Source organism: Schistocerca cancellata, chromosome 6 (genome assembly GCF_023864275.1).
Source record: "Schistocerca cancellata isolate TAMUIC-IGC-003103 chromosome 6, iqSchCanc2.1, whole genome shotgun sequence".
NCBI classification, from domain to species: domain Eukaryota; kingdom Metazoa; phylum Arthropoda; class Insecta; order Orthoptera; family Acrididae; genus Schistocerca; species Schistocerca cancellata.
Genome location: NC_064631.1, coordinates 198,879,960 through 198,890,575, shown reverse-complemented (window position 1 = coordinate 198,890,575; position 10,616 = coordinate 198,879,960). Strand labels below are relative to the sequence as shown.

General features: G+C 40.4%; 1 pseudogene; it reads right to left on the bottom strand.

The window, feature by feature from the left end:
- Positions 1 to 8,961: 8,961 nt before the first annotated feature.
- On the bottom strand, positions 8,962 to 9,079 carry LOC126089568 (5S ribosomal RNA; annotated as a pseudogene).
- Between the last annotated feature and the right edge of the window lie 1,537 nt (positions 9,080 to 10,616).

Here is a 10,616-nt window from a genome sequence, read left to right as displayed (position 1 = left end):
TGGCCCACGAAAATGTTATCACATTCTTCGAACCACTTGTTATTTTAACAATATGGAAAAGAGAATTCGAAGAGTCTTGTCTATTTGTAAACTTTGTCAATCTACTATCTCACATCGTGCTCCGTTGTTTCCTATCATTTCTTCTAAATTAAAAGAATTTGCTGCTGTTGATCTCTTGGGACCCCTTGCCAGAACATCGAATGGATTTTCGTACGTTCTAGTCGCTGTTGAACTTACTTCAAAATTTGTTTCTTTCACTCCGTTACGCAGAGCCACTGCACGGTCTGTACCCAACGCCTTTGTTAAAAATTTCTTACGTGAAGTTGGCCACGTTGCTAAAGTCATTTCAGATAACAGACTGCAATTCAGATCTGCTGTTTGGTCACGCATGCTTTGGAATCATAAAATAAAGCCTGTTTTTATTTCATTGTACTCACCACATTGTAACCCCTCCGAACGGATTATGAAAGAAATCAATAAGCTCTGCAGACTGTGTTGTCACAGAAAGCATCAGCATTGGGACAGATATTTACACTTATTTCAAAACGTGCTGAATGAAATGCCTCATGACTCCACTGCTTTACCACCTACTCTTGTACTGAAGAATGAAGAACCACCGAACAGTATCAGAGAGCTTGTACCTTTCCTGAATACACGTAAACTTCGACACAAAGACATAATTGATTTGGCTATTAAAAATATAAAATCTGCAGCAGACAAAAGGAGAAAACTACACGGTAAAGCAAATGCAAAGAAATTATATATTGGTCAGAAAGTTGTCATTAAAGCTCATTCATTGTCACATAAGAAGAAACACTTGAGTCACAAATTATTTCTAATTTACAATGGACCTTACAGAATCTGATGTATACCACATGGTAATTGCGTTGAAGTTGAAACTCTGTGTACTAGGAAGAGTAAAGGTTTGCACCACATTTCACATGTAAAACCGTTTATTGAAAGATAATCTGCTTTTTAACTTTGTCATTGCCATATAACTTTTCAATTTACATTACTAGTATGCTTTGTCAGACTTAGAATCTGTTAACATGCAACAATGTTTGAAGTTAAATATCCAGTCAAGAACCAAGAGAACTTATTTAAACAGAAATTACGAATGCATTGTTATTGTGAACAGACGACACAGTGTTATTGTGTGTGTACATTCTTGCTTGTTAGTTGCACGATTACGTAACGACTATAAGGCTCACATACTTAGAACATTTACCAGTACTGCTAATGAGATTTAAATGCAACATTTTGGTTTACTTGAAAATACATTCTGGATTTAAAGTACTTTCTGTGAGATACCAGATGACACAGTGGTTAGTTAATGTGACAGCTACACGATTTTATCACGACGCTACTAATGAGTGACAATTTACAATGTTGCTTTTCCGGTGTTTCTGTTTTGTATCTGCACAGTTTTTCTGAATTCTTCTGGAAAGGAAAACATGTTTTAGTAGTAACTTTTGTGGTATAGCTACAATGAGACAGCCTTTTCCGTACCACAACAATATGTTACAGCACAGTACTTCGTTCATCATGGCAATAAGCGTAATAAGTAAGATATCTATACGCAAAGCATTTCACTTTTGTTTATCATGAGGTAAGTACATTGACTTCTGCAGAACCTAGCTTTCGGAGGACGATAACTACGACACTTCCACAGAGATTATCTTACACCAAGACGCACAGTTTAGCGCTACAGTACACGTACTTGAGTGATTAATTTTGTACTTAAAACATTTATTTTTAAAGATTTTTGAATTACAAAGAAAGTTTTCCGTGATACATTTCATTCCATTGCTATAATCTGTAACACCTGAGGGTATAATTACATTAATCCTCAGGGGGTACACACTTACTTTGTGTACCATGTGTTTGGCAAGCACAAGGAGCCCTAGCTAATGTGGTATTTGCTTATACAACTTTACACATCGGTACCATATTTCTCTAACACATAAATTACACAGCTATCTGATCATTTAACTGAGAGAAACAAACATTTATTTTACTACATCAGTGACAGATGTTTACGGAATTACACCATTGGATAACTTCACACTTACGAAATTGTATTTTGTCTGTACTTTGTGAACTGTTCATATTTTTTCGGAACCATTGAGATATTATGAGAGCTTTGAATGATATATTTGGTATGGGATCACGATTTTTAAAGTACGATTGAGGTAGATGACACTATTGAAACGAGCAGAGAATTTTTTTAGGTTTTGACATTATAGCTGAAATCTATGACGTTTTTTAGATTTGGCTGCGTTTTTATGATGTTATTATTACGATGACGATGTGTATTATGCTATTGAGGTAAGTTTATGATCAATAAGCTGATGCTATATGAGGAATTTGATTATGCTACGTATTTATTATGATGAAATATTGAAGAAGTGTTGACGAATATTTATATGTGTAATAAGGTAAGGAATAATGAGTAGTGGTTAGGGACTCTGACTTTTGAAAAAGGATGTTGGAAACCAGGAATCGTACTTTAAGAGTTATGAAATGTGTGTAAATGCGTGAATGTACCACAATGCCGACAAACATTTTTGGACACTGTTATATTTACAGGATTTTGTTTCTACACATTTGTAACGCAAATTCTCGACCTGTGAAATTTTTATATGAGGCTGTCACTGTAGCGGAAACTGATGTCGTAAATACTTCGGTAAGGAAGGTAGGTCACCTTGACGTAATGCGTTTTGGGCGCCCAGCGGAGAGATAGTCGTCTGACAAAAGAAAGCCATTAGGTGGAGGAAAAAAAAAAAGAGGTCATTATCCTCGCTATTGACATTTCTTTGTCGAAAGCATCCCAAATACGACACGCTCAAACTTGAAAACATATGATTACACTGTGGAGCTCTTAATTTATGATATTTACTAAAACGCCTAATGAAATGATGAGAAACATTTTACATCTACTGTCTTTCTAGTTGAGAGATTGCTCATTTTGTTTAATATCTGGTCTCCAGCTGTGTTGCAGCATTGGTTTTATAAAATAAAATTAAGTGCATTTGCTAATGTGAACACTTTCTGCCAACAGATCTATTAAATAATGATCCATATTCTTCGAAAAAGGAGCACTTGGAGTGGAAAGAACAATAAGATGGGATTAATAACAGTAACTGCATACATAATTTTCTTTTCAACTACTTGGTAATATTTTTGGTAGAGTTAGTTATCGTGATGCATCACTCTAGTGTTAAGATGTGACATAGGTATTAAACATGGCCATTTTTACTGCAATATTTTTTCTGCTTGAGCTTTGTCATGTTTAGATATAAGTTATTGCATTTGCTGCTGCTGTTTGCCAGGCATAGTGCTACTAAATTTCACTTTGTATTACTCTGTTAAGCCAGTTTTACTACTGATTTATTTTTCTTGTTGCTGCACATTGGTTCATATTAGTTGTAATGTTGCATTTGCCTGGTAATTTAAACTTACTGTGGCTTGCTTTGCCAATTTCCATTTTTTTGTCATTGATGTTTGTGTTAATTGTTTTGTGCTGCTGCATTGCCTCGTCCCTTAGTTTAGCATCCGAGCTCAGTAGATTTAAGTTAGCTTAAGATGGGGTAGGCTATATGTGAAAACGAGTTGTGATGAATTGGAAGAAATGCATTGAGAAGCTATAAGAAAATGGTTTGACCAAAAAAGAATTTTGAAAGAGGATGTGAACAGAATACAGAAAGCATGCTTGGATAGGATTTTTTTTTGGTGGAAACAAATGTTGAAATAAGAGGAAAGATCTACAGAATGAAGTTTTGGGTTAGACTGCAGTGCCAAATGTCACACTGAAAACGAACCCTGTCTTTCCGTTTGTATTATTCCGCTATGTGTTTATGTACCCTTGTGTATTTGTCTTTTTCCTGTCTTTAAGTGTTTAGCTAATAAGATTTATGTTGTAGAATTTTTCAAATACTATGTTATTTACTTTCTAAAGACGTTTAGAATTAATTCTGTTCTATTTCAATGCTCATGTGTGAAATTAATGTTTCGAAAACTATTCTCATTATTTTATATATTTACTTATGTCATAATTCCTGTAACACTGATGTATATGTTTATTTCTATTATTCTGTACAGCCTGTATTGCTACAAATGTTATCTGTATTATTATGTTTTAATGATGTTTTCTGTATCTTTGTAATTGTATTCTCTTGTTATAAAATTGTAATGGACACCAGTTCAGCAAATTAAGTAACTTGGAAGCATTCATTTCAGTGCACACGTTTCTGTTGGTCATAGTATATGCACAATATGTGAGAACTTGGGACCGTTAGTGTTTGCACGTGTGTTGATAATTCAGCAAGGGACTGATTAACAGCATTGCTGGTTCTAAGGACAATTCCAAAAACTTTGTGAGTGCAAAAGTGGTGGTTTATGGACTTGCTATATTGTCCACAAGACTCTTCGATGGTGATTGTGCACTTGCACAGTCGCAACAGATGGCTGCTGGCCGTCTCTACAAGGACTACAGTGGGTCTGCATCTCTGGTGGCCCACCAATACCATTATTTCTACAAGGACTGCAGTGGGTCTGCATCTTTGATGGCCCACCAATACCATTATTTCTACAAGGACTATAGTGGGTCTGCACGTTTGATGGTCCACCAATACCATTATCTCTACAAGGACTATAGTGGGTCTGCATCTTTGATGGCCCACCAATACTCGTAATCTCTACCAGGACTACAGTGGGTCTACTCTGTGATGACCTACCTACCAATATTCTTCAAAACTTCGACTGACTCTGCGGTGGGTTTGCTCTGTTGTGGCCTATTACCTGCCTGCATGTCAAGAGTCAGCACTGTCTTTCCGTTGGAAGGACAACACTACTTCTTCAAGACTGCATGGAAATCCACTATTTCCGTGTGCATTTTTTGAGAAAAACAGTGTTATTTTACTGTGATGAACGATCAGGACTGTCTTTATGGACTGTGAGAAAATTTTAGCTTTTGACCAACATTGTATCAACAAGTGTGTGCATTTGATTTCTTTGTTATTGCATTTGTGAAAAAATCTTAACAAATATCTATCGGCCAGTGCCCATAACAATTTGTAAAATTTTTTTGGGGAGCATGGGGGCTATGTAAGTAGGCTGTTTGCTGTTTAGGTTTTCTTATTGGTAACGCCACGTAGCGCTCTGTATGAAAATCACTGGCTGTGCTGTGTGCAGTCTGTGGCTAGTTTGCATTGTTGTCTGCCATTGTAGTGTTGGGCAGTTGGCTGTTAACAGCGCGTAGCTTTGCACAGTTGGAGGTGAGCCGCCAGCAGTTGCGGATGTGGGGAAGTGAGATGGCGTATTTTTGAGAGCGGATGATCTGGACGTGTGTCCATCAGAAACAGTACATTTGTAAGAATGGATGTCATGAACTGCTATATATATTATGACCTTTGAACACTATTAAGGTAAATACATTGTTGTTCTCTATCAAACTCTTTCATTTGCTAACTATGCCTATCAGTAATTAGTGCCTTCAGTAGTTTGAATCTTTTATTTAGCTGGCAGTAGTGGCGCTCGCCGTATTGCAGTAGTTCGAGTAACGAAGATTTTTGTGAGGTAAGTGATTTGTGAAAGGTATAGGTTAATGTTAGTCGGGGCCATTCTTTTGTAGGGATTATTAAAAGTCAGATCGCGTTGCGCTTAAAAATATTGTGTGTCAGTTTAGTGTTGATCAGAATAGGGAAAGAGCGAAATGTCTGAGTACATTCAGTTCTGCTCAGCTGTTTGAAAATCAAATAGTGCTAGAGGTTTAGCAGCACAGTAATTAATTAATTTTTCAAAGGGGACGTTTCAACACTAAGCAGATTCAGAAGCATGTAGGCTGCAGTAGGTACTGGGAGATGAAGAAGCTTGCACAGGATAGAGTGGCATGGAGAGCTGCATCAAAGCAGTCTCAGGACTGAAGAACACAACAACAACAACAACGGGCAGATACTTGTAAAAAAGTCACCAGTGGCATATCAGACACAACATGTGCAAAGGGACTAGCATGAAATAGTGTTCCATCGCCGATATTTGATGAATGTGTTGTATGCTTTTGTCCAGACACACTAAAGCGGCAATGAAACTAGTACAGGCATGCGTATTCAAATACAGGGATATGTCAACAGGCAGAATACGGATATGCTGTCGGCGACGCCTATACAAGACAACAAGTGTCTGGCGCAGTTGTTACAACGGTTAGTGCTGCTGCAATGGCAGGTTATCAAGATTTAAGTGAGTTTGAAAGTGGTGTTATAGTCGGCGCCCGAACGATGGGACACAGAATCCTCGAGGTAGCGATGGAGATTTTTCCCTACGACCATTTCTCGAATGTACCTTGAAAATCAGGAATCAGGTAAAACATCAAATCTCTGTCGTCGCTGCAGCCGCGAAAGATCCGGTAAGTACGGGACCAACGACGACTGAAGACAATCGTTCAACGTGACGGAAGTGCAACTCTTCCGTAAACTGCTCCACATTTCAGTGGTGCTGGGCCTTCAACAAGTGTGAGCATGCGAACCATTCAACGAAACTTCATCGATATGGGCTTTTGAAGCCGAAGGCCCATTCGTGTACCCTTGAAGACTGCACAACACAAATCTTTAAGTATCGCCGGGACCCGTCAATACCAACATTGGACAGCTGATGACTGGAAACATGTTGCCTGGTCGGGTGAGTCTCGATTCAAATTTTATCGAGCGGATGGACGTGTTCGCGTATAGTGACAACTTCATGAATCCATGGACCCTGCATGTCAGCAGAGGACTGTCCAAGCCGTTGTAGACTCTGTAATGGTGTGGGACGTGTGAATTGGAGTGATATGGGAGTCCTGATACATCTAGATGCGACTCTGACAGGAGGTTACACGTACGTAAGAATCCTGTCTGATCAACGGCATCCACTCATGTCCATTGTGCATTCCGACGGACTTGGGAAATTTCAGCAGGTCAAAGCGACACTCCACACGTCTAGAAATGCTATAAAGTGGCTCTAGGAACTCTCTGCTGAGTTTAAACACTTCCGTTGGCCGCCAAACTCCCCATACATGAACATTATTGAGCCTATTTGGGATGGCTTGCAACGTGCTGTTCCGAAGAGATATCCATCGCGTCGTACTCTTACGGATTTATGGACAGCTCTGCAGGATTCATGGTGTCAACTGCTTCCAGCACTACTTCAGATTTTAGTCGAGTCCATGCCATGTCTTATTGCGGCACTTCTGCGTGCTCGCGGGGCCCTACAAGATATTAGGCAGGTGTGCAAATATGTTTGGCCCTTCAGTGTACTTGAAAATTCGCCATGTCCGAAACTCTACACAGTACGACGAATAGAGTAAAACTGACAGTTGGAGTCGAGATACAATGCTTTAAATAATTTGCACAGCTGAAATGTGAATTATGTAGGGAAATATGGTAGAATTTGTTTTGCGTGGAATGAACGAAAAGAAATACTGGACTGACCAGGAAGTTAATATTTTGCTATATTTAACTCTCGTACACAGTTAATGGCGTGTGAGAAGACATTTGCTAATTCTGTCGCTCATTAAGAAGTTTTTAGCCACTCCAGGTGTCCCAAAACTTGCGGTGTAGTAAGGTTCAAACTGTTATAGCTTCGCACTTATTCCACGACACACGCGCTCTGTGTAAGTATAACAAAACAGTTTTGTATGCTTCAAGCTTTTATCGGCGTGGCTAAGATTTTTAAATATTCTTTCTGGAATCTTCCTAACCCCCCCCCCCCTGATAAGAGTACATTACCATCTATAAGGAAATTGTACTGTATCTTTGTCAGAAACATTAACAAAGCACTGATAACCTCTCATCATCGTGCTGACGAAATCGGAGCAGCTGACTGGCAGACACTGTTTGCGTTGAACTACTGACGCTCGAGAAATATTTGATCGGACTAGCAAAATCAGTTACATGTAAATAAGACAGAGCATATCGGTTTCCGCGTTTGGTTCTTTTTTTTTTTTTCTTTTTCTTTCCCTGCAAGACGGGTTGTGTTGCATAAAAACGTGATGCATGTGGGGCATGCGCTCACCTGATACTCGCTGAACAGAACACGCCCTGTGGTATAGAGCCGTGTAGGCGGAGACTCAGCGGTCAACGCCCCATGTTATTCATCGCCTGGCAGTTTTGTGCTCCCTGCATTCTGTCCACCTGTCTTGCAAAATATGTATCAATAGCAGGCCTAGTTCGATTGGACTGTGCGGTAACCGTGTGAATGAAAGGAATAACAAGATACCCGCCGTCAGGGAACAGCACACCAGTTGCGTTAAAAAACAATTTTTAAAAGCAACTATGTGCCATTTCTACACATCGCCATTCTTCAAAAACAGTTGCTGAAAATGATAAACAAAAATCTGAATGGCAAGATTTACTCTTTGCGGTGGGCGAAGACGTGAGAGGGGAAAAGCTAACGTAATAGGGCTGTACCGACAGAAATTCGGCAACATTCAGCTTCACCACGTAATTTTGACTCAACAGTTGCTAGGTCGCTGGCGTTGAAATGAAAAACACAGAGAAGTCGACATAAAGTTTTCCGGACAAATCCCATGTATGACGAAACCGAACGACGGACCCATCGAACTCTTTTTATTGTGCCACTTACAGTTACCAACGGAAAGTTAGCAAAGTGGTTATCGCCAAGCGTGAATGTGCTCTAAGGGGGATAAGCAGACAGCTAGCTTGTTGATATACAGAATATTGAAATATACAGCTTTATAACCGGTCGTATATTTATAATGTAAAAAAAAGCACTCCGTCTTCAGGCCACGAGTGATCTACCAGGACCATCCGACCGCCGTGTCATCCTCATTGAGGATGCGGATAGGAGGGGCGTGGGGTCAGCACACCGCTCTCTCGGCCGTTATGATGGTAATCTTTATCGAAGTCGCGACTATTCGGTCGAGTAGCTCCTCAATTGACATCACGAGGCTGAGTGCACCCCGAAAAATGGCAACAGCGCATGGCGGCCTGGATGGTCACCCATCCAAGTGCCGACCACGCCCGACAGCGCTTAACTTCGGTGATCTCATGGGAACCGGTGTTGCCACTGCGGCAAGGCCGTTGCCAATATTTATAATGTGCAGCCAATAGTTTTATTGGCCGATACATCGATATTTTTTCTGTCGATATATCTATAAATCGATGTTTCTTCGACGTACCGATAGGCGATGCTGGTATTTTTTAAATATCGATATATTGGATTCCCGATTTTTTAAAAATATCAACAGTCCTAGTGCAAGGTCTCCAGCGAAGGAACCTCTGATTTCAAAACTGAATATGTCGATAGATAAGATCGATAGACGAATGTTACAACCGGTGTGTTTATCGTGAAAGCTGTAAGAATTTTATACAGAAGTTTCGAAATAGTTCGAAAATCTGCTAACAGATGGTGCTGTAGTCGCAATAATTAGTGGCTACAAATAGTGCGGCTGGTCCCGGCGGAGGTTGGAGTCCTCCCTCGGGCATGGGTGTGTGTGTTTGTCCTTAGTATAATTTAGGTTCAGTAGTGTGTAAGCTTAGGGAATGATGACCTTAGCAGTTAAGTCCCATAAGATTTCACACACAATTGAACATTTTATAAATAGTGTAACGCAGCTCAGAACTATCAGTTCCACCGTTGCAACGTGAAAGTTAGCGTACCGAAGCAAGAGATTGAAATCATGTATTCCATTGAACAACGCGTTCTCCTGTCTACTGGAATACCACACATTGGAACTCAGTCCTACGGCAACTAGGCACAGTTTTCAAAGGCGATTTAAAGTTACAAAATAACCCGATGCGAAACCGATTCACAAGCCCTTCGTCATATTCCAACGGACCTTTAGCGTGGCTGATGCTGTAGCGGAGAATGTTGGCCTCAGGCAAGCTGTAGTTACTCCCGAAAATGTCGCCACGGTTTCTGGAAATATTCAGCAAAATCCAAGGATCCATCCGAAGAACTGCAGCAGAGACAGCACGCAGAAAATACTGAGACAGAGCCTACATTTATCTCCATTCAAAATTCACAGCTACAAGCCTGTACCAGTACGAGCTGTGCGATAGAGTGCTGACTTTACGAACCAGATTCTCACAACGACTGATAACGAAGGATTTGATGTTGGCTACATATGGTTGGCAGCTGAAGCACTTCCACCTGAATGGAGTAGTGAATGAACAAAACTGGTGTTTTTTGGGTTCCGAAAAATCGCCACTTGTGTGAAGCAAAACCACTGTTTGGTCCCAAAGGTTCGCGCTGCGGCACGCAGCGGAGGCATTATTGGCCATTTTTTCGTGCGAGAAATGGTCACTAGTGAACGATATGTTGCAATTTTCGAACAATTTGTCGCCCGCCGCAAAGCTAGATTTGGACCAGGCACCAAGTGGTTCATGCAAGCTGGGCCAAAGCCACATCGCACCGAACAGGTGTTTTATTTTCTTGGTGAATACTTCGGAAATATAGTCATTACACTGGATTATTCAAAATTTAGTGGGGCAGGGATAGACTGACCTCAATAGTCGCCAGGTCTGGCTACTTGTGACTGCTTTTTGTGGGTCGCATTGAAAGACACTGTCCTTCGGAATCGTGTCACCATGCTGGACGAGCTGAAATCGGCGATCTATGTG